Source organism: Galleria mellonella, unplaced genomic scaffold, assembly GCF_026898425.1.
Source record: "Galleria mellonella isolate WM207_F2 unplaced genomic scaffold, CSIRO_AGI_GalMel_v1 utg74, whole genome shotgun sequence".
Taxonomy (NCBI): domain Eukaryota; kingdom Metazoa; phylum Arthropoda; class Insecta; order Lepidoptera; family Pyralidae; genus Galleria; species Galleria mellonella.
Window position 1 is genome coordinate 822,913 of NW_026442147.1, and position 25,605 is coordinate 848,517.

A 25,605-nucleotide genomic window follows, 5' to 3' on the forward strand; every position below is an offset into this window, starting at 1 on the left:
TTCGTATACTCACCCGAGATTAACGGACATTTCGCGCTTTCGGATAAAAAAAGATTTTTCCAAATCAGTTTATATTTGACGGAGTTATAAGGTAATTAACATAAATTATTATGAAGTAAAAAATATAGCCGAATTGAGCTTTTTTTTGAAATACTGATTAGACGAAAATTGTAACTAGATAATATAAAAATAATAAATTCTTTTTTGCAGTAACAAACATAAAAAAGATATCTGTATATAGAAGATTTTTAATAGAAATGAGGGGTCTTAGATGTTAAAACAATAATTTTTAAAAATTTTATTTGTCTGTATGTTTTTCCCGATATAACGAAAAAACTACTATACTAAATTGAATGCAGTTTCCACACTTGTATTTCTAAATATCTAACTTAAAATCTGAGGGTTATCTTGATACGCCATCTAAAACTTTCATTGGTTTTCCTGACATGCACGTGTACAGAATAACGGTAAAAACATTAGTGAACTATAATAATATAATATGAACAATATAGTGGACTATATAATAATGTGACTTTCTAATCTGCCTTACCTTTTTGTGCAACTTGGAATGACTTCCTTTTATATAAAACTAAAGAACTTCTTAAGATTCCTTTTATAATTCGGAGGATTTAGGTATTATTTCTCTATACCCTGTAAATTCACTGCCATATCCCACCCTTCAAACCGAAACACAGTCATGCAAACATGACTGCTTCACAACAGAAACATGAATGGGACAGAGATGCCCAAGCAAACGACTTTTGTACAAGTCTCCCTCTGGTATATATATATAAATATCTATATTATAAGCACTGGTTTGAATATACCAATGAGGCATGGAGTTTTCCGTGTCTATTCTTCACGCATATTAGCTGTTATACGTCCTCTATTAAATCTTTTATGTCGGCCGTCCATTATCATCCGGCGTTCGATGCAAGTACATAATATGCTTCTACATGTCATTAATAATTAAAATTAATAACATGTAGAAGATTATTATGTTCAAAGTATTCGGTTGAAACTAAAATATATATCGTCAATATACCTATATAAATGCCCCTCTGAATTATTAGGCTTACACTTCGGATATAACTATCTCTAGAAACAAATAATAAAGAAACTAATAACCAGCTTAAATCCCTACTATAAAAAAACATATTGAAGTATGGGATATGATGAAAAAATTTTTTATCTTACGATGTGTGAGAAAGGCAAAAAGAAAAAGTCACCATACCATACATAATTACAATATAGTCAGACATACATACAATAAAAATGAAATTATAAATATTCTAGTTTTCCCAATCATAGCACCCTACAACATTTCCTATGTTCAATATTAACGAAATTCCAAAGCCAATTGATCCAAAAAGTCTTTCTTTACAGCTTTAAAGCATATTTTACACTTTTAAAATTAAAGTAATTCAGAAATTAAATAATTTCTGAGTCATTAATTATTTTCACTTAAATCTCCTATTCTTAATATCAATTGGTCGATGTCATCTGATAAAAGTTTATTTTATATTTAATTTATTATTTGCAAATGAGTAAATAACATTATAACGCCAACAAATAGAACACTAAGACCTTTAAAATAATTAAGTAAATAATTCAAAATTACTCTGGGTTGAATCGTGATTAAATAATAGGTCTACATTGGGGGGAAAAGGGATTGTTAGTAATGGAGGCTAAGAATCCCATTGCTAGCAATATACCCAACCAGGTCGACCTCCTCGCGGTTCCCCCTGGAAACTATCATGGTTAATTCCTGATGTACTCATCATGATGGGGTAACTGGCCTGTTTTCATTCTCATCTATCACCCTTCACTGGTGCTCCGCCAGCGTATCCCGTTAGCGCAGGCGGGGTTACCATACCATTTTCATCTATCAAAAAAAAAATGAGTCTATATTTGATAAAAAAAATAGTTGAAAAGTAAATGTGATAAATTTATAGTAAAGAACAGGAAGATGTCATAAAATATTCATTAATGTTTTTTTCAGTCAATCGCTCAGATTATACTTGTATTTTGAACAATATAATTTTTATTTTGAAAATTTCAAATATTTAATCCAATAAAAAGATTTAACATTTTTTTAGACGTATATGGTAATTTCTTCTTTTTTCTTTAACTCCTTATACAGTTTCAGAATATGAAAGTAAAACCATATTCGCTTAATTAGTAGTTCTTTCTTTTCTTTAGTTTGTTGTATTTAGTGTTATTTACTTGTTTTATCTTTAAGAAATTACTATAAAATCCGAAAAAAATTAGATTTTTCATTATGTTTAATTATTACAAAAAAAAATATTATATACATTTTATGCGTGTATTGAAATTAAAAGTATGCGTGTATATACGTATTTCCGTGAATGAAATGTTTCCGCTTTACAATTTATTCTAAATTGCCTGTTCCGCATCGTACGCCATTACTATGACGTCATATCATAACGTGGTAGCCATGTTGCAGGACCGATATTTTTTCGTAGAATTTTGCAATTATAGGTGTAATATTCTTTCTAATACTTTATTACAACATACTTTCGCCTAAAATAACAATTAACCTACATTAGCACTATACTGAAAAATATATATGAAATTAATAGGTTTAATCAATTTTATTTTTCTCAAACATAAGTCTTCTTTAGAGAACGTATCAAAACTATAATTTCAGCGTAGAAATGCACTTAGCAATCTAGGTGTCCTACCAGTTCGGAGTGACCTTAAAGAAACCTTTTACCTTCAATTGTTATTTTAAGGTTATTTCCTTTTCGCTAAAAATTATATCATATTAGTATAGATATAAATGATGTGCGATTAATTATTGCTAATTACACGTTTAGATGTTTAGAACTGATTGTGAAATAAAGAACATCTAATTTGACATTTATGTGTGTATCAAATTCATACAAAAAGGGGCTTTACTCAGTGGTTATTAAAACAATATATTTATTTATCATATGTAAGCAACAATATTAGCAGATGTTTTATAAAATCCCTTTATCCAGTCAATTTAGTTTGAATACTATTGGATACTCACAGTAAGTTAACCTACTTTTCTAGTTTCAGAAACTAGGTGTAAATGTACCTAACAAAAAGGAATTGTACTACACTAAATATAAGGTTGTCCAAATTATTGTTACTTATTGTATTCGGAAAGTGATGGATAAGACCTTTGATCAACAATTTATACGTACATGTATATGTATACATCATGAGTTAATAATAGAATAGAATTGTATTTATGAATAAAGGTATAATTATATATATACAAAATATAATTACTTATTTTTCATACTGTTTCATCATCATCATCATTATATCAGCCTTTAAATGTCCACTGATGAACATAAGCCTCCACCTTGAGGGGTTTTGCCAGTAGCACACCTGCAATGCCGCTGGTGTTGTGGGTGATCATGGGCGGCGATAGTCACTTACTATCAGGTGAGCCGCATGCTCGTCTGCCCCCTGTGTTGTAAAAAAAAAATAGTTGCCACGCTTGGCAGGCGAATTGATAACCGTAGTTAGGCTTTAGAGATGTCCCTCCCGTAGTCGGTTCTTATGACATCCACGAGAAAGGAAGGGGTGGCCTATTCTATGTCGGGACCACATAAACTGTAGCGTTATATTTTTTTAGAATAAATTATTTTACCTAGATTAAATTGTGAAAGCTGTGAGCTTTCAGAATTTAGTCTAGGCAATATGTCTTCAAAAATTTATATACACGTTCTAAACCAGTAAAATCGTTGCATAGTAAGATTTTAGCATACAGTTTAAATATCTACTAGGTTTCAGAGAGGTATAGGTAGTTTCATCAAGAATTAACACAAAACTCAATAACTGACATTTGCCATGCAACATCACAGGATATCATTCAAGTAACGGCAACAGGAATGTTAGGAGAGCTACAGGTTGTACTTACCGTTAACAAGAAATCAGACGTACACCTATTGAAGAAAATATAATGTTAACCCTCTAAAGACACATCGACATGCTTTGCTACTTTTTTAATGCTTACATGTAACACTCGGCGGAATAAAGTGGTGAGTGTTACGAGCGGTATCCCGCTCGCTCCGTAACGCACGAAGCTTTTGACTACCGTCGGGGAACTGGCTAGATTTACACCGCCAAACTTACCGGTCATATTCTGCGCATGTACTGGCGAATAAATAAATTATATACAAGTATACATATACACCGATTTCGGAAAATATTTGTATTATACATTGTCTATTATATTTTCGAAGTGAGTAACGTTTAATTGAGTAAACCTCAATGAATAATTTAAGACACGAAACCATTTTGGGATTAGGATTACTTTGTGAATTTTCAGTGGATAGGCAATTTAAGGATTTAGTTAATTTAATGACTTTGTTGTTTACAAATTATCTATAACGTAAAATCATTAAACCTTCCAAGAACAGGTAGTTACTTATTTGCAAAACTTTTTAAGACTCTGAGGTGGTAGATTAATATAAGACCAGTCCCTTAGTAACCATTTACTCGCCTGGAATGTCAAGGGCTTCGCTCTATAAAATTACGAGACGAGAATTGTTTAACTTTGGTAATTTAATCATTACAGTTATAAGTAGTATTTCTTAGCTTCTTGATCGAATTAATTTTTATTTATAAAATATCAAATACTTAAACAAATTAACAAACAGCTCATCAGCAAGAAATTGATAATCAGCGTGTATGGACAGAAACAGGAGCCATGGACGTCAGAGAATACACTGTGACACCTGTAATGAATATATGTAATTTCAGTGTCCTTACAAATAGAAACACAGCTTTATGAGCACTATAACAGCAACACGAAAGGGATAGAAGTACCCATAAGGACGACTTTTGTATAATAGTTATTGAGTCTCCCTCTGACCCTTATTGAGCCAATTGATACAATGTTGTAATGTTATGTCAATTTTTTTTATATCCAGTAAAATTTCCCCTGGTAGATAATTAATTCCGCATTAGGAATAATTGAATGTAGTTGCACCAGACTAGCAAAAAAATATTACTTTCATTACCATTAAACACGTTAATCCCTAAGGTCATGTGGTATTTTCATAATATGCTTACGACATTAATCCTTAATAGGGTAGTCGGAGACATTTGTCGACTATTATCGTTGTGGTAAACGTAACACTCGACACTGCCATGTTTTACCAAGCATATTTGAATCTAATATGCCAGAGTTTACAGCCATTACTTGGATTAATTTATTTGTTAACTGTGTGTTGCATGAGCGTAAAATTAATAAGAAGTTAAAATTAAATAAAAAATTTCAGTTCCAGTATACTACATACTTGTAAACTACATATTTCTACATGCATAAATATGTATTACTCTCTCAGCTTCGTACGGGTGATTTGATCGGGATTTGGTCCCATTTTATCTTATTTTTCCCTACAATTTTTTCTCTCATACAAACCTTATCCTAACAATTAGAAACACACCAAAAAAAGAATTACCCAAATAGGTATAACCTTCTGTAATGATGCGGTTACATTCGGCAATTGATTTTTATTTACGTACATTTAATTTATATTCCAAAATTTCATGACTAATTAAATTTTGATAGTAGGTACTATAGCGGTCCTATTTTAAAAGGTTTTTAGTTGCAGATTACCGCTCTTTTTCATTCTATTTTACGTTTTGTATTTAATGTATCTTATGTCTTTATATATATAATTAACTATAAAATAAATGCAAGTTTAATTTTTCTCTTCATTATAATATTGTTTGCAATAAATCAATATTTAGCGACAAGACCGCCCATTGTTACCTGTCTACCTTGTTTCATGTAATTCTGCTTTTTTATTTACATATTTTATATTATTGTGTCTTTCTTTGAGAAGAATAATAAAGAGTTTTCGTTCATTTATTTATTCTTAAAATTATGAAAAATTCTTGTTTCAATTGAGTTATATGGAGGAATTCAATTTTATGATTATTCTTACCCATTTTGCGATTGGAAATGGAAATGTGAATCTGAAATGAATTTCTGTACATATTTCTCTGGGAATGTATATTGTTAACAAATTAATAATTATACATTAAATTTATTTATTCCTTACTAACTACATTTACAAAAAGTTTTTAGTACAAAAAAATTGGAGTTTATGCTATAAACCTTCAATTTATCTAATGTTATGGCCTGTAACTGACGGCGATAATCATTTACCATCAGGTGAGTCGCATACTCGTTTTCCCACATATTATTAAAAGCAGCATTCTCTTTTTGTCATTCTTTATATGTAATAAAAAGAGTTGTATGAATAAGGTTTTGTTACGATGACGTAATATTACAAGCAACCAAGGTGCACTTTATAGCGAGTCGTAACCAGGTATATAGATCAAGACAAACGACGCAATACCTCAATTTATATGAAAACTACATACCCAGATGTTATAAAAACTACCTATTTTTTATCGCAAACCACCTTCAGCACTCTTATAGAAATCTCAAATATCAGAACTTAACAGAAAAGGATAAATCCTTACGAAAATAATAATAAGATTTCTAATATCATTTTTTATAAATATTTCATGTAGGAACCAAGAATTTAAATTTGGACGAGTTCAAAAAGACTATTTTTAACTTATTGTACGTCTAAAAATTAAAACCCAAAAATTTGTGACTTCTATTTAAAATAATATCTGTGTAGAATAATATTGTTAATAACTCGATCTAACGACTCTAGGTACACCTCCAGGCACTTTCTTTGGAAATTAATAAAAATAAGTCCTTGTAAATTAACCACGATAGGCTAACTGATGTTTCTTAATCTTTGACTTTGTTTCTTAATCATCACTCATTGATACCAATGTCAGGGAAAGTTACTATTCATTTTTTATTCATATTAAAAAAAGCTTATCTACGATCATGACGTAGATGCAAGCATGAGTTAAATTGTTTTAAATGCCGGGTACGTACGTATTACAGCTGACCTATATAAAGGAAGCCATACTCCTTAGGGAAAGAGAAAACTCTCGTTATAATTCAAAAGTTACACTGAGAACATTCTACAAACGGCTATTTGAGAACTTAAGAAGATGGCGGTTATGAGTAGAAACTGCACTCCCAACTTAGGAAAAAGCACACTTTACGACACACTAACTCGTAACAAGACCATGATATACGCACATTGTGTATACATAATAATATAATAGTTGAAATACAATAAGACGTATAAGATTAAAATTAAAAAAATAATTAAATATATAAGATGGCTATAGTAAAACACTTTACTGTACTAGATTTTATTTTGTGGAATTCCATATCACTTGTTATTTGATTAAAATTATTTTGCTTAATTTCGCTGCCATTAATATGTGTGCAAAAACACTCGAAGAATAATTACTCTTATTATTACCAGACGTTCCACAACCTTCCCGTTACGTTATTACCAGAATTTCTACAATCTTCCATATTAGCCATCAACCTTCGGCTGGCATTCCCAAAGACAAACTATTCGGCAGTTTTGATGCTGAACGGTTAACTATAAATTTGCCTGAAAATGTCTTACTTAGAGGTAAACCACGTGTTGTAAAACATGCATGGATGAAATGATAGTTGGAAATTGATGGCTAATATTGAAGGTTGTAGAAATTCTGGTAATAATTTTAGTAGTCAATTTTCTAGGGTTGACAGTCGCACAAACAAAATTCTAATCAATTATCCTATAGTAGTAAAACATAACAAATACCCAAATTAATATCTTTAAATATTTAACAATATCAGTAATAATTTATTCCAGTTAAAGAAAATATTAAGACTCAACTCAACCATTAGAAGATTATGCAATGTTATTTGGTCTATTACATCACCAAGAAAATAAAACACATTTTTAAGGGACAATAAAAAGTTTTTCAGTTTACATTTTTGTATTTTTTGCAATATTATATATAATATTATAGTTTTTTTATAACACAGGGGGCAAACGAGCATGCGACTCACCTGATGGTAAATAACTACCGCCACCCATAATCACTCACAACACCAACGGCATTACAGTTGTGCTGCCGGCCTTTTAAAAAGGAATATGCTCTTTTGTTGATGGTTATGATGTCGTATCGGTTCGCAAATACTGCTGCTGGAAGTTGATTCCAAAGAGTGGTTGTACATGGAAGAAAGTGCCTTGAAAAACGCATAATGGAAGACTGCCACTCGTCCAGACGGTTGGGATGAAATTTATGGCGGATTGTACTGTAGTGAAAATCAGCAGTAGGTATCAATCTGAACAATTCCTCAGATGCGATATTTATAAATCCGAATAAACTACGATAAAGCAAAAAAATTTGTTCATTTAAACACGCTAACTTCTTAAACTATTAGTTGGATTTGTCTTGTCTTGAGCCTTGAGGAAGGTATTTATTTATTTAACAGTACTATACGACTATAGAAGAAGCCGTGAGATACAGATAGTTGTGAGAAAGACTCTGTTTTCCGCGCTTAGCCTCTCATTTGGGCCGTTGTGCGTAGATACAGATAGTTATAACATAATACAAATAATTTTGTGACATTTGAAGTCGCTGTTCCTTTTGTATGACAAAATCTTAAATTATTATATCTGTATTTATATTATATAAGAGAATATTAACGAAGTTAACACCGCCAACATTGGAAAAGGTAGTTAAAAGTTTCAGTTTCTACTGAGACTCGTCTTTAAACAAAGTGTTTTCACGTTCATTGATTGGTTTTCAAAAGTTCTGTAGATCTCTACTTGAAATTAATTAGGTTTATTGTCTATCTATCTTCACGCTAAGTCCGTTAAGAGACGAGTTTAATATCGAGTATACGATTCTGTATTATGCCATTCGTCAAGTTTCAAAAGTGTAAGCTCTGTAGGATGTTCTTAAGTCGTTAATTAATTTTAAGTATTTAGGGACATCCTAAGTACTTAAAAGTGACTCTGGAAAGATTTTTAATATTATAGTTTCTGACTCATTTTTATTACAAAATACATTAAATTTTTAACCGAATTCTGTAAAGAATAGTGGTGGGAATAGTCAATTTATTTAAATTCTTTTAAGATGTTTTCTACTGAAGTCGTGATTCAGGTTTGATGCTAGGTCGTAGAATAGATGAGTCTTCTATTTATTTAATATACAAAAATTTTATTAATTTCAGATTAATAAGTATGTAAATTAACGTGAAATTACGCATCAATTTACCTAAAAGCTTACCCTTTATGGCGTGAGTATAATGGCTTTTATAATATTATTACTATGTACTAGAGTATAGAGCAATTAGATGAAGAGCATGATCTTTCTAAATGTATTAAGTTTATTTATTCGTTATTTTTCAAATTCGTTTTAATACGATATCATCTCCCATAACTTAATGGAAAGAGAAGTGAATCTATCCAATGTACCTCAAGAATATTGAAAGTTAATAAATAACGCTCCCTGAAACTTATATGAATAATTCTCATTACCACTAATACTGATATTATGCTCCTTCATTCATCGTTCTCAATACAAACTCACATTCAAACTGAAACTATACAAGAAACTCAATCACAAACTGATATGTAGAGACAATTCATATATGTTTTTACAAATATAAATAAAATAATTTCCCCAAAAAGAAAATTATAGGTCGTTACAGAAATACTAATAATTAAAAGTTTTATTTGAAAAAAAAAGTACTCCCAATATGAGGACAAACTTTATAATTGCGTAGAATAAAATTAAATTCATCAAAATTTGTTCCAAATTGTCAAAAATACTATTTTTCATTCATTTATAAATTCTTAATAATATGTTCATCTAATAAATTCATAAAATATAATCAACAGTTTAGCCTAAGGAGACGCACTTTGTCCAATCCGAAAATTACCTCATTCATTATCCCCGAGGAGAACCGTTGCTTGTTTTTGGCAGAGTTCCGCATACAGTCGTATAACATTCCGCTGGGATGCAAGATTAATATACTATTTATATTATGCATTTGATAACCCGTAAAATATGGTATTTTTTATACTACTATGGTGACAAACGAGCATATGGCCCGTTTACTGCTAAACGGAGTTACCGTAGCCTATTAACGTCTGTAAGAATAGAGATGCCACGCACGCCTTGCCTAACGCATTTTAATTGACAAAAAAAAAACAATTACTTCAATTGAACTAAAGAACCTCAATCACTCTTTGGAATCCAGCAGCAATATTTCGAACCGATATAACATCATAACCTTCAAGAAAAGAGCATATACCTTTTTAAAAGGCCGGTATATTGTGTTATAATTATCTATACTTTGAAACAAATACACAATATGTAATTACTATATAAGCGACGAATACTCTGGATGTACCATGAAATGAAATTCCGAATTTTCGGACTCAATTTCGTGTTTTTGTTCATACTGAAATCGGTCCAGTAAAACATTTCGTTCGTCATAAATCCTAACATAAAAACTTAAAGGAACAATATTTTAGAATTTTTAATATTTTTAAACAGTATGCATTATATAATTTTAACATGAAATTTGTGTTTGGTTCGGGTCCGAAATTTCTTAAACAATTCATGGTAGGCCTTCAGGCGATGCAGATATGTATAGTTAGTTTGTTGATAGTACCAGTTTTATTAGATGAGTCATCACTATTTTATTTTCGCTTAATAGTTTGAGATCTAAAAGTTATAAGTACTTCAACACATACTTAATTATATATAAATTTATAATTAAAACACATAATAATAATAATACACTTTAGTACACTGATATAATATGACGCGACATACTCTTCATAACTTTATGATTCTGCAGAATCTAATCAAGCCTCTAACAAAGTCTGCTCAAAAACTCCGTAATGAATAAGACCGGTCCCTTACTAGGTATATTCAATTAAGCACACCTAGTTATGTAAATTATAATGAAAGAATGACTAATTAATACTCTCATTAATTATTATCACGTCTATCACGTTTCTATTAAAATAAGAGATGTAAAATTACTGAGAAAAATTAAATAGATATTATGTACAGTATGTTATAATAATCCTTAAATATCCTACCTTTATTTTAGTTTTAAAGTTGTTTTTATATATTCATTAATATATAACTTGTCGAACTTGGCGGTATTACATGCCTCACATTCGATCCCCGCACAATACAAATATTTGTATTAATGAGTTTCTTTGTTTGTATTGTTTTTTATAAATAATATGTAATTCTATTTTATGTGTTATTATCATCATATTAGCCTTTTACTGACCACTGTCAAACATAAGCCTCTTCCTTTAGGGGTTTGCCGTTTTAGTTGCCGTGCTTGGCAGGCGGATTGGCAACCGCAGTTAGGCTTTAGAGATGTTTTAAGAAGAACGCTGCTGCCCATCCCTCCCCCTCTTTTAGTTGCCTCTAACGACACCCACGGAAAAGGACGGAGTGACTTATTCTATGCCGAGATCGTATGGCGATTTCTATGTACAATATGTATGTATAAACAAAAAAAGTGTATTTATGTATTTCTGTTAATTTTCTAATGCTCGTAATACAAGCTTTGCTAAGTTTGGGATCAAATCGAACTGTGTAATATCTCCAATAGTTTTTTTTTAATGTACTGCTTATAGTGGTCATTGTGGTATATAGAATAATAGTTCCTATCAGTATAGTAATATTTTCCATAGGAAGAATATTTTTATGATGCAGTATAAAAGATACTCTGTAGAGAAAACTACTACGTCACATATTAATTAAACAATTTCTGTTAATAGGTAAGTCTTTGTGCTAAATATAAAAAAGACGCTAAAATTTGGCGATTTATTTATTGTCTATTAAAGCCTTATTTATTTTATAGCCACAAATTTACAAGTTATGACAAATAATATTCAGGTAGTCCTGAATATACATATGTAGGTAGGTATATATGCATGATGTATTCACGAAACATAACTGTAAAAGAGTAGCGTGTTATCTTATTTTTCATATAATACAGAACTAGTTGACGGCCTACCTAATAGAAAGTAATTGTCGTTTGAACATGAATAGCACCATATCATATAATACACTAGGCACTTAGATTATATATGTAGATAGAGTGTGTCCATATAAATGCTTCAGAATAGCGGGTCAACTTTTTTATACAATTTTGCGTGATAAATAGTTATGTGTGATTCTTTTACAACTTTCTTATTTATTTTGTCTTATAATTTGTGCAACTTTTTAATACGTAAATACTCATTTTATTTATTAAAGAATACGTCAAGATATATTGTATGCGTAAGTAGAACAATGATAAAAATATCAGCTAATTTGACAATTAGCTGACAAATAATTGACTTGTTTTTGAGGCTCAATACTCTATGTATATAATCTAAGACTATACCACGTATTAAGGTCCGTGGCACTCTTCATGACTTGCCATTAAAGAGATTGAGTTGCCTAAAATGATATGCCTTTCCATTCTCCAAATTGAAACAGTTTTGCATGGTTGCGTTTCAACATGTTTCAGTTCGAAATATTGCCTTCTTTCTGCTTCACGACAGAAACACGAGTTCTTTGTTTTACAGTCGCGTAAAAATAATTTAAACTGTTGTTCTATTTGTGATTATACAAATCGATAAATACACTAACCTAACTCGTTTCATCGTTCTATTTTATTCAGTAAAGTTTCAATATGACTGCAAAATTGTTCTTTTATCGCATATATCTATGACAGACAGATATTTTAAGTATGTGTGTGTGTGTACTAATGTAACTTGCGATCCCATGGGAAATGCTCGACTCTGATAAAATTCCAATGTTTGATTTTTACGAGTTTCATAAACACAAGAAAACTTTTAGGTAACTCGCTAGAAACAATGCTCGTGTCATGTTGATGTTTTGTATTTTAACCATATATTACAGTATCACATAATACGTCATACTTGTATACAGGGTAAAAGTTATAAGTAATCTTAATAGTTAAACTATTATGCAAGTGTACTTTAATAATCTTTTAATAAAAAAAAAGATAGACTAGACAAGATATGTCATGATGTATACACAAACAATAGTCATTGAGTTTCTCTTTTTAAGTCATTAAAATAAAACAAATTGGTATCTATTTTAAAATACCAGTATATAATGTTCATTGATGATTGTTTTAACTCTATTATAATGTAGGTGTACATTATTAAAATTATACAAATGCCCCTAAATGACCAAGGTCTTTGCCCATAGGCGCAGCCTTAACAATGTTTACCTACTAAAGAGTTAGTCGGTAATTTAAATTGACACAAACTTTTGATTTCAGTCAGATTCTAATTCTGAATTTGTTTAGTAAACTGAACCTCTCCGCCTACGTTCTGCAGTGATAATTCGGATTAAATATATATTGCTAAAATGAAAATACATATAAAATCCCTACAAGGGTTTATTTTGTCAATTTTACCACGGGCCTGATTCCACCATAAAGTCATTTCACACAAAGAGAATAAATGAAAGAGTAAATATTTCATCACAAAGTTCAAAAAGCATGAATTAAATACGATATTACAATATGAGGAAAGTGGAACTCTACATTTGAGCCGTTTGTTCTTCTTTATCGGTATTCAGATACGATCTTTGTTGACGTTGTCTATTTATAACCGTTGCGTTGTTATTAAAATTTGATATAAGCAAGAATAAGTCTGTTAGACTTATACTAAACGAAACTAGTAAATTCTGAAGATTCAATATGAATTAAAAAATTAATTTTATGATCAAATTTCTAAAATCCGTAAATTTTTAAGGCGACTACAAAACTGTACAGTTAACAGTTTTTGTATGTATATATTTTGCGTGAAATATGCACCAATTCTAAATCGATTTTGATAATTCTTTTCACAATTGATAACGTTAAACATGCGAATGTTTGTCTCATTTCAATATTGTTGTGACCAAAATTCTTTCTTAACAACAAATCTTAAATCATTGTTTCAGCTAATCACACGAACGAAAACAGTCGGTGTCAAAAGGTGAGTCTTTTCAAATCAGAAAAGGCATATACCTAAAATTTTATAATATTTTATTATAGTTATAAAAATAAAATTTTGCTTTAATTTGTGATATTGATGTATTTGTTATTGAATAATTAAATATATAGTTACATTGTTACATTAATTTGCCCTTGTTTGTATGTACATTTTATCAGTTATACAATGCAACAAACTTATTGACCTGTCACAAGTTGAATACACTGTAGTAAATGTAATTTTTTTTTTATGCTACTTAGAATGGCAAACAAGCTGACGGTCCACCTGGTGGAAAGTGGTAATCGTCGCCTATAGACATGAGCAGTACCATGGACATAACAGAGTATACTATTTCGCCCGTGATACCCTCCATGCTTTGCCATTCGTGAGGACTCAGGTGTTATTCCTCCGTACCCAGTAAATTTACGCCATATCCCACCCTTCAAACCGAAACACAGCCATGCAAACACAGCTGCTTCACGGTTAAAACATGAATGGAACAGAGGTACCTAAGCAATCGACTTTTGTACAAAGTCTCCCTCTGGTAAAAGTCATAGATACTTAATATATGTACACATACAAAGAAACCAATAACAAATAAACATTCATATGAATAATTTTATACCTACTTATCTATTAGAAACTATCACAGTATAGAGAGTTTTTTTTTCTAATAACACGATATGTGATCACCACACCATCCTGAGCGAATATAGGGACAATAGGGTTCATAAATGCAATTAACCGAAAAGTGAATGTTCTATACCCAATGGTTGGCCGCATTATACCGGAACACTAAGTGCTTTTTCAAGCCACATTTAAAAGATTAGAGGTTATACGATGGACGAAACACGTCACGAAAAAGGTCATTCCACAATGTTACGGTACGGTTCACGTAGGAGTTCGCAAACTTATTTGTATGCGAGCGCGAGCGGTCATCCGTATAGGGATGCAAACGCTGGTCCATTTTCGTGGTGCGATATCGGAAAGGAGAATGTGGAATGAGATAATGAATTTCATCTAAGCACTCCTCATGGAATAGACGGTAAAAGACACTAATAGATATAGTACTACATCTCTACGAAATAGTAGAGCTTCTAGAGCTTTCCTCGTCTCCCAGCTCACCTCTGCTAAACATCGAGAAACGATCCCAGAGATGCGAATAGTACCCCTTGATATTGACCCCTACAAAGATTTCTCTAACCGTACTTATCTCTAAATAATAACAGTAAAAATAAAACTTGAACTTAAATTGATAAGAACCTGTAATATCTGGATTTAAATAGTATTTACAACTTTGTATTTCAAACTCCGTCTTGCGTTGCTAATACCTATATCGTATGTTATGTAGAATATTGTAATTCTATATCTATTGTAATGTAATCTATGAATTAGGCAGGCGCCTGTTACTTTTCCTCACAACAATCACACAAAGGATCATACTTTAATTAACGTTTATCTTAATGGATGGTGTCATATGGAGTGATTTATGGCCAGCGTTTGGTTTCTGTAACAAGACATGAATTTGTTATAATTATAAACATCAGGAAGCTGTAACGTTCACTAATAGCATTCAACGTTAATCATAATTATAATAATATATCAAGTGAAAACCTAGTGACAATATTCATGAAACTAAATTATTTTACCCAAGTAGCAGAGTTGAAAACCTATTTGCTACTGATATTTTAACTGTGAAAATTTGTAAAGATATTTTAGTGTTTATTTAATTACGTTTATTCGAATTTAAATAAAATTTAGTACACCGATAGGTTAATTACTACCTAACTTATATAGTATACATTATATATGATGCACGCGAGCAAAGTCGTAGGATACCACTAGTTCAAAAAAATTCTTGAATCTTTTTAATTTTTTAAATGGCCAGACAATAAATTTAAAGATTGCATTACTAAAAACAAATATTCAAGAATACCTATAAAATAAAAAATACAATTAGTAGGAAGCCGTTTCATTGAGATTAGGTAGTAAACGAAAGCAAACTTGTAGTACTGCGGTGAATAGACCTAGTAGAGTTGCAACTTAAACTATCCATCTCCTTCGGCATGAATCGGTCAAGGATTTACCCTCCCTCATTAAAAAACTAATCTGAATCTCTTTTTTTTATTTATCCCAATATTTTTTTTAATAATAAAGCTTTCATTTTTGAGAAACAATCACAATTATTTAGCAGATTATTTAACTTCTATAACATCATTAAAACAGTATATTTATATGCACTTATCTACTTTTTTGTACAGATTTTCTCCATATTCCTCTCTTTTCAAATTTCCTTAAAATGTCTGTCCAAAACAATATTTATATGGGACAGTAGCATTCCGCAATACAATTTCCGTATTTCATTATTATTTGGAGTTATCATTCTCTTCGCAAAAGATAGATACATGTCAATGTACCAACCTAATATTGAAAATCAATCCAATTTCTATCAACATATCTCATTATACTTATATGTAATAAAGTACTAAGAAGGAAATGGTATACGAGTATGTCTTCAAATAAAAAGCACATGACGTACCTACAAATGAACATCGTTACAATATTCCAAGAAATCCTAAAAGTATTCAATAGCCATATAAATTTATATAAATACTAACTTTTGCTACGACTTCGTCCTTGTGACCGGATATGTTCATTGACTCGGTTAAAAAGTAGCATCTCTCCTTCTCTATCACGTATAGTAGCTGTATATTAAATTTCATAACAATTGTTTAAACCGTGAAAAAAGTAAAAAACAAACAAACTCCTATTCACCTTTATAATATTAGTGTGGATATCATTATTTTGTTCTTCCATATAGACTAAATATAAGAATAAAGAATACTGAGTTTTCCTTATTTTTGTATCATGTTATTGTGTTTTGTATTGTAATACGATTACAATAGAGTTTCATTATAGAACAAAAATAATAATTATATTAAGCTATATAAAGTTGTAAACATAATAATATGGTCTATTGTACTAGTGAATCAGAATAGCAGTCAATAGAGACAAATAGCGAGACGTTGTGAGGTGAACGATACATATAAACAAATTGTAATAAAATTTGATATATAATCTGCTTATTCATCACTTTGAACTTAGAATGATAAACTAACTCTCCACCTGATGGGAAGTCATCACCTAATTTATACAAACAATGCCGTAATCTATGCTGTTTAGAGGTCCCAAATTACTAATATAGTCAGTAAATATTTCTAGAACATACCATCGTAAAATAAAGACCTCTTAAAAGGTAATTACGTGACTGTATCTTACAAAATAAAGGATAATCAAAGGATTTAATTACCTTAACTCCTTTAGTGCTTTCACGCCAATTTCTATTTCATACTGTAAATCAACAAGTAAATTGTCTGTTAATGATTGAATTAATAAAACGAAATGTTAATTAAATGTTTGAGTGTTTTGTAAGAGACAACTGTGTGAAAATTAGAATGAAACAATATACAAATACCAGAAAAGGAAAACTTTAAATAAATCCCAAATTGCCTGGCCATACTCGTACTCGTATATTCCTTTGTGAGGAAAGACTTTCGTCCAGAGATTATTGTTAAGCATTTATATTCAGTTCCTTAATTATTTCTTTTGAGATATATAGATATGAAATATTATTTTTATTCTTGTAAACTTTATGATGTATCCATCAAGATACTTGCCGAAAACATATAACATGTTTTGCAACATGTATTTTAGTGGAGACAATTTTAATGAGAATAAATTCTTATTTAATAAACGACATCAAAAATTAAAAGGTTCTCAATTACAATTTATTGTTTTTTTTATGTTTATTACCTCAGAACACCATCATTTATAAATCTATTTGTAAAATTCCTTTCTATTTGAAAAGATATAGTTGTCTGCATGTTAGTCATAGAAATTTTATCAAAATCGGTCCAGAGGTTTGGTTTCTAAATCAAAATCACTACTAAAAGGTTATTTCATATTTGTTTATATGTGTGCTGCACGATTTCTTATATATACATGTATTTCATAAATACAAACAAAACATATAATTTTAAAGTAACAATAACATTAATATTAGTCTTAACCGAAAATAACATTTTTTACATTAATGGACAAGATTATATTTATTAACATTTTATTTATGAGAGCTGAGTCTTTTAGTTAAAAAAAAAATTAAGTAGCCGCTATAGAAAATCGATACCGTAAGTTGCTTAAATTGGCTTCCATCATTCTTAGAACGATCAATCTTTCAAAGTTATGAAGAAATTCTTGAGCCTTTTTAAAAAAAACAGCTCTTTGAACAAATAATTAATATTTATAGTGGTAAATACTGCAAATTTGAAAGTATGTAATTTGGTTTAAATGATTGTAACAGCTAATAACAATCGGTTGAACTGTTAATAAACAGTTTGTTTATAATAACGAACTCCCTTTTGTTATTCTGCTTTCCAATACAATTTAGACCAGCTGGTTTATTCTTATTATCTAGACGTATTATTATATTATAATCAACATGTCAACCGTTAATTATCTATTGCTGAACATAGGCCTCCCCAAAAAGGACGGTTTTGTCAGTAGTTGGCATGCTTAGCAGGCCAGTGTATTTAGTGATGTTTTAAAAGGCTGTCCCTCTTAAAACTTTACCACTACTGTGTGCTGACCATGTTATTTATTTTAATACACACAAAAACATTTACAGTTAATGTATTTATAGATTACCTACATAACACTGTTTTATATTATAATAATATTATTTTATATAATATGTATGAAAATTACGAAGCCTTAGGACAAAGTTCAAACTAAATTGACAGCAAACCATGTCAATAAGTGTGAGTTACATAAAAGGCTTAAGGCTATCTTATATATATATATATATATATATATATATATATATATATATATATATATATATATATATATATATATATATATATATATATATATATATATGTACATACATACATTCACATATGTATGTATGTACATATGCTATTCGTTTTACAACAATCAAAAATGCTGTTTTTCTGCTTGTTATATGGTAGATATGATACCGTATTCTAAATTCATATACTTAGATTTAATTTAAAATTAGATATTCTCTGAAAATAGACTGTTTAGTTTAGTAAACACGATTATTCTTTGTTTATTTTTCATACTCAACCCATAAATAGCCGTCTATCTTCAACAGCCCAAACATTAGTTACAATCCCCCACTGAAACAATTTAAAACAGGACTCTGCCGTTGATGTCTTGTTGTTTTCAGACACTTTATATGTTCTGTCACTGACATTTCTAGTCCAAGATTTCTTATACAAATATCGTAATTTTGTCGTGTATATATAACATTTAGCTAGTTGTTACGTAAAATTTATTATTCTAAGCAAAAATATTGCAAGCTACGTGACAGTTCCTTCTTAATTAGATTTTGTTGTTACGTCAATAAAATTCATCGGTAATAAAATATTTATGGATCATAAACAAATGTAGATTCTGTATGCGTAATGATAGAGATAACCTAAATATTCTGGTTCTTTTTATATTTACATACATACATACATATCTGTCACGCCTGTCTCCCATTAGGGTAGGCAGAAACAATGGAACGCCAAATGCTTCGATTCAAACAAACCTCTTTCGCTTCTTCCACATTCATCAATCTTGTCATACACGCTCGCCGGTTACGGGTACTTTTAATTTGGCCCTTCTTCAGCACGTCGCCTATTTGGTCGACATACGTCCTTCTAGGGCGGCCCCTACCGACATCTCCATTTATTCTTGCTCGATAAATCTTTTTCGTAATTCTTCTTTCATCCATCCTCTCCAAATGACCAAACCAACGAAACATTCTTTTTATATTTATTATTGTTATAACACTCGTAATCAATATTTTCATTAACTTTATTTTATGATCTAATTGTTTCTTAATAGAAACAACTATACTGTTCCCACCTTTTATTATACGCACACCGCTTGTTGGAAATTAATGCTCCTTTGCACTCAATGTTTGCAGAAAGAGAACTCTTACAGAGTCGCTGATGTACATCTTTATTTAATATAAATTATATGATTGTAATTTTTTGTAAACAATAAAGTATATATAAACAAAATTCGTTCTCTCAAATTCTACAATTCTTCTTTCAATACGAGTAAGTACAAAGTCAAACTACTAGGTAAAATATTAAACTTCAATCTTAATTACCTATTGATTTTTCTTTAAATTAGATAGTTTAAAATATTTGTTACTTTCAAATTGCTAGCAAAAGTAATTACCGAGGTTATAACGCTGTTATAGTTGAAGACTGACAAACTTGAAGAAAAAGGGTTGCTTGAATTATTATTGTATAAAGCCCTAGATACATACATGCATTGGAATATGTATCTAATTCAGTGTAATGCAGTTATCAGTTTTCATTACGATAGTGTATGACAAAGTTTAACAAATAAACAGAATTACCAACATATATTTCGAAGATAAAAAAAAAATAACATTTTCAAAAATAAGTAATGTCATAAATAAGTACAGTCTTGATATAGAAATACTGTGATGGACTTAATACCTTGCTAAAATTGGATAAGTAATACATGATACCTACCGGTCCCCGAATGTTATTGATGGATTATACCCCTTAGGGAGCGTGTAGAAAAATTATAGCAATCCAATAAATTCCTTGCACTTATATTTTGAAGCCAATAGACTGTCTGTATCACAAAAATATTATATTTAGAGGAAAAAGCAGAAACTGGTGTCGACAACTTTACGTGTTTATTTTTATAATAAATGAAGTGACAATATCAAATCTATCGCAGGTACTCGACGCATGCAAATCTCAACACCGTTCTTTAATACAGTCTATAAAGAAAGTTTATATTTGGCAATAGAGGAAAAATGGCTGAAATTATAATAATAATGCAGAAGAAATATATATAATACATATTATTATTCAAGACTATAAAAGCAAATAAAGTAAAAAATAATAAATTCTCAAAAATAGAAGTCACACAGTTTCATCTACATGTAGTTTTAAACTAAGCAGTGCTTGTATTAAAGAGGGTAGTTAACTGATAGAGTGTGGGGGGAAAGGGATTGTTAGTAATGGAGACTGAGAAGTTGGGTATATTGCTAGCAATATACCCAACCAGGTCGACCTCCTCGCGGTTCCCCCTAGAAACTATCATGGTTAATTCCTGATGAATTCATCATGATGGGCTAAATGGCCTGTTTTCATTCTCATCTATCACCCTTCACTGGTGCTCCGTGAGCGTATTCCGTTAGTGCAGGCGAGGTTACCATACCATTTTCCCCCATCAAAAAAGAACTGATAGATTTTAAATACTTATTTTACTGATTTATTTTTTATTGTTTTTAAATAGGTGTAAAATAGGCTATTTAAAACAGAAACAAAGATAATATTAATTGTTTTGTTACATTGTATTGAACAAGAAAAAATGTATGTTACATTCGATTTGCCCATATTTCGCACTTTTTTATAGAATTATGGCGGACCGTCGAGCTTACCGCTGCCTCATAAATTAATTAGGCTTGTTAAGCGGTTTTATTCTCATCGAAAAAATCAAACATGAAAATAAAAGCACAAAGTTTGTTTCAGATCTGATTTAATTTGATTTCGATTCGATTATAATTTCGAATCAAAACTGCTAGATAATAATAATAATAAAAATTAGTTTATTCATCTCCACAAATTACAATGTATAGATTATTTACTTTATACAAAATAAAAGTATCGTAATTTGTGGGAGATCTGGAGCCTAAACTAAGTCGTAACTTGTATCTTAGACACAAGGTCCCCTCCAAATCGCGCGTGGAGTAAAAATAAATATGATTTAATGTTAGAATAAAGAGGTGCGTGCGCGCGCGCGCACTCCTGTGTGTGTGTGCGTGCGTGCGTGCGTGCGTGCGTGCGTGCGTGCGTGCGTGCGTGCGCACGCATTTTGTTTTGTGTGCATTTTGTTTTGTTTTATTATATCCTTCCTTTTCTATTGTTTTAATTAATTACGTACTTAACCGTAGATAATGCTGTTATACACTATTATAATTTTATTACTTCTATTACTTTTTCCGTATCGTTATAAGTTTGTTTTAATAGCCAATTTGTTACAATATGTTTACATTAATTTTTACTAAATTTAAAGATGTTTAATAATTTGTTTATCCTGTTATATACGATTCCACTGCGGAATTGGTAAAATCTCTGCGCAAATGAGGTCTTAACATTAACTGATTCACAGACTCGGAAGTGTCTTCTTGTGTTGCTGACGATAATTATTTTTTCATATAATAGAGAGCAATGTTTGCGCAAGACTATTTGTAATATATACAGCTGTCGTACGGTAAGCCTCTCTGCGTCTTCATAAAGTTTTATAGTAGGAAAAAGACGAGGTTTATGCAGCATTACCTTCAATATTAATCTTTGAGCTCTTTCTAGTGTTATCAATTTGGTTTTTGCACAGCCACCCCATGTACTAATACAGTAGGTTAAGACAGATCTTGCTAATGCATCGTATACTAATTTTATAGTTTTCTCGTCTGCGACATTTCGAAGTTGTTTAAAGATATAGACAAGTTTACATACCCTATGTGAAACAGAATCAATGTGCTTTTCAAATGTTAAATTTGCATCTATTATAACACCTAGATATTTTATGTGATGTGTTGTGTTAATTTTGGGGCAATTGCAATCTGATATTGGAGGAAAGTTACATTTGTGTGCGCAAATAGAGTAGATATTATTGTACATTTTAGCGCATTTATACATTGTAAAAATAATATATTTAGTTTTATCTTCATTTAAAGTAAGAGAATTACTCATAAGCCAATGAGATACTTTATTAAACCCACTCTGTGCGAGTTCAAATAGTTCTTCCCATGAGTCTGCAAAAAATGTGAGAGTGGTATCATCTGCATATGACGCTATTCTACTATATTAGACTATTACACTAGATTCTTTTAATAACAGCATAATATTGTTTTTCATATTGCAAACAACTTTCGTCACGTTGGCGAGTAATATGTTGTCAATACCAAGTTAATATTTTTATATAAGTAAATACACATATGTGAGCTATGTAGTCCCGGCATGGAATGGGCCATCTCTTTCTTTGCTATGGGTGTTAAAAGAGGCGAATAAGGGAACCTAACGCTCAAGGATGGGCAGCAGCGTACCTCTAAAAGTATCAACAAAGCATAACTGCGGTTGTCATCTTGCATGCCAAGTGTAGCAACTACTGACAAAACTATGAACTTACTATATTTGTCGTTTCCAACTATTATTTATATGTAGACATTGTTAAAAAAGTTAACATAAGATTTAAAAATAACCCAGAAAGAGTAGCAATAAATATCATATCGTCTGTCCGACTGTATAATACGAGTATAATATAACGTCAGAATTATAGAAAAATCCATTCACGTGGAATGATCACGTTGCCAGGCGATTGTCATCCGCAGACATACTTTGTGATGGGTTCATTGAAATATTACATTGATTGACGTCATGGACGATTGCATTTATTACGACCGAGTTTATAAAAAAAATACAATCTTTTACCATAAAAATGTTTTTTTTTATACAACTTAGAATGGCAAACAAGCTGACGACCCACCTGATGGAAAGTGGTAACCGTTGCCTATAGACATGAGCAGTACTATGGATATAACGGAGTGTATTGTTTTGCCCATGATACCCCCCATGCGTTGCCATTCCTGAGAACTCAGGTGTTATCCCTCTATACCCTGTAAATTCACGCCATATCCCATCCTTCAAACCGAAACACAACCATGCAAACACAACTGCTTCACGGTAGAAACAAAATGTATTGGAAAATAATACATATATAACTATTTTTATTCATATATGATTCAATTTTGAATATATATTTTAGAATTTTGATTATTAGTATATTAGTAACAAAATAGTTCAGATATTTTTAAACATTTGGTATAATCAAGAACATACTTATTATCCTGGTCAAGAAATATATCTTAAAAAATATAATATATGAACGAAGATACGACAGAACCATTATATACTATTACTGTAATCATAAATATCTTTAACTTTATAAAGTTCAGTTTTATATAAGCGCTTGCTTATATAGAACTGAACTGAAGCAACTGAAAACCTTTATTAAAATGTTATATTACTATACAAACCACTTGAATAACCTCTGTTATAACAAAGATAGTTTCTCTTCTATTTTATTTTAGATTGATTTATTTTACAACAGTTGTAATATCAACTAAGGTTCTTTGTGTTACGATTATATTAAACTCATGTTTTAATATTAGTAGATACCTAATATTTGTAAAAAAACGATTAGAGTACGATGTAGTTAGAAGTTATCACCCACAGCTTTGGTTTTAGCAATAGCACAAAAACTATAATCATTTTGGTCTATGAATTTAGATATTTCGTTGATCAATACTGTTAATTAGGTCACTAGTCTTCATTTTCACATTATTTATTCAATTTGCTTCAATTTTGAATACTATTTCATTTTACAATATTCATTTAAAAATACTAAGACTGTTAAATCATAGATAAATTATCTTTTTTGCTGTTATAAGACAAAAATATATTAGTTTGACTCCGTTCTACTAAAGTAATTAGTTTAGTTAAATTATTGTATTAATGTCGTTTAGTTACATAAAATACGTTACACAGATAAATTTTACATATTTATAAATTACACTAAGGTAAAATAGACGTACAAGTTCTAAAAATGATCTAAAACAAAGTAATCGTCAATTACAAATAATAATTACATAAGTGTAATTATTATTTTTAATATTATTATGTAAATACTATTATGCATCCATAGAAAATAATAGTCATTTTTGGTGTTACTTTATATGTAGCTATATATCAAATAGAAACTTATATTAAGCCGTCTCATCCACCTAGTAATAGCAGGCGAATATGCTCCTCTTATTGGGAAAGATTCGTACCCAACCGTGGAAGTCATTAAAAGTTATTTTGTTATGTATAAACAGTTATATAATATATAAAAAAAATGACCAGATAGCGTAAACCGTATAAATATAGGAAAAATCTTCTTACCCGAAATATGGACCTTACAGTATATCATTGTGTACATAAGAAGTACTAAATTGGCTAAATTATAAGTTTCCTGAAATCGCTGATAACTGAGTTATGTTTTCAAGTTTTTCGTTGATATTATAACATTATTTTAATTAATAATAATTTATTAATATTATCTTGACTATAAAACAATGGTTTTATTAAAGTTGGTAGTAGTTATAAAAATTCCCTTGTGATCCTGGCATAGAATAGTCCACCCCTTTCTTTCACGTCGGTGTCGTAAGAGGCGACTCAGGTAACTTGTTATTTATGGTTATAACAATTCTGGCCCCTCAAACATTAGATATACATCTTACGCTAGTTTTAACATAAATGATTCTCCCAAATATAACTATACTGAAATATAGATAAAATTCCACTATTTTCCCGCGGAAACCAATATCCTCCGATCTCAAACTTTCCTTATTGGACATTAATTCAACCATGAAAAATCCATTAATGTTAAACTATAGATAAAATAATAATATATTTTTCTGTTTCGATTGTTATAAGAGAAAGATAAAGAATAAAAAAACTGTCTTATATAAATAGAGGAATAAATTACGAGTATTTTAAATAATCCT

The 25,605-nt window shown here is 30.3% G+C and overlaps 1 protein-coding gene across 2 annotated transcripts in view; it reads right to left on the reverse strand.

Annotated features, from left to right (window-relative positions):
• LOC113516288 (synaptotagmin-15-like) overlaps window positions 1–4,096 on the reverse strand; it is a 77,826-nt gene extending 73,730 nt beyond the window's left edge. Inside the window, exon 1 of one of the 2 annotated variants that reach the window (XM_031909028.2) lies at window positions 4,016–4,096. The gene's annotated coding sequence lies outside the window, so the exon portion shown is untranslated. Of the gene's footprint in view, window positions 1–3,919 lie in introns of both variants that reach the window. The other variant, XM_026900687.3, reaches the window with a different exon arrangement.
• Window positions 4,097–25,605: the final 21,509 nt, after the last annotated feature.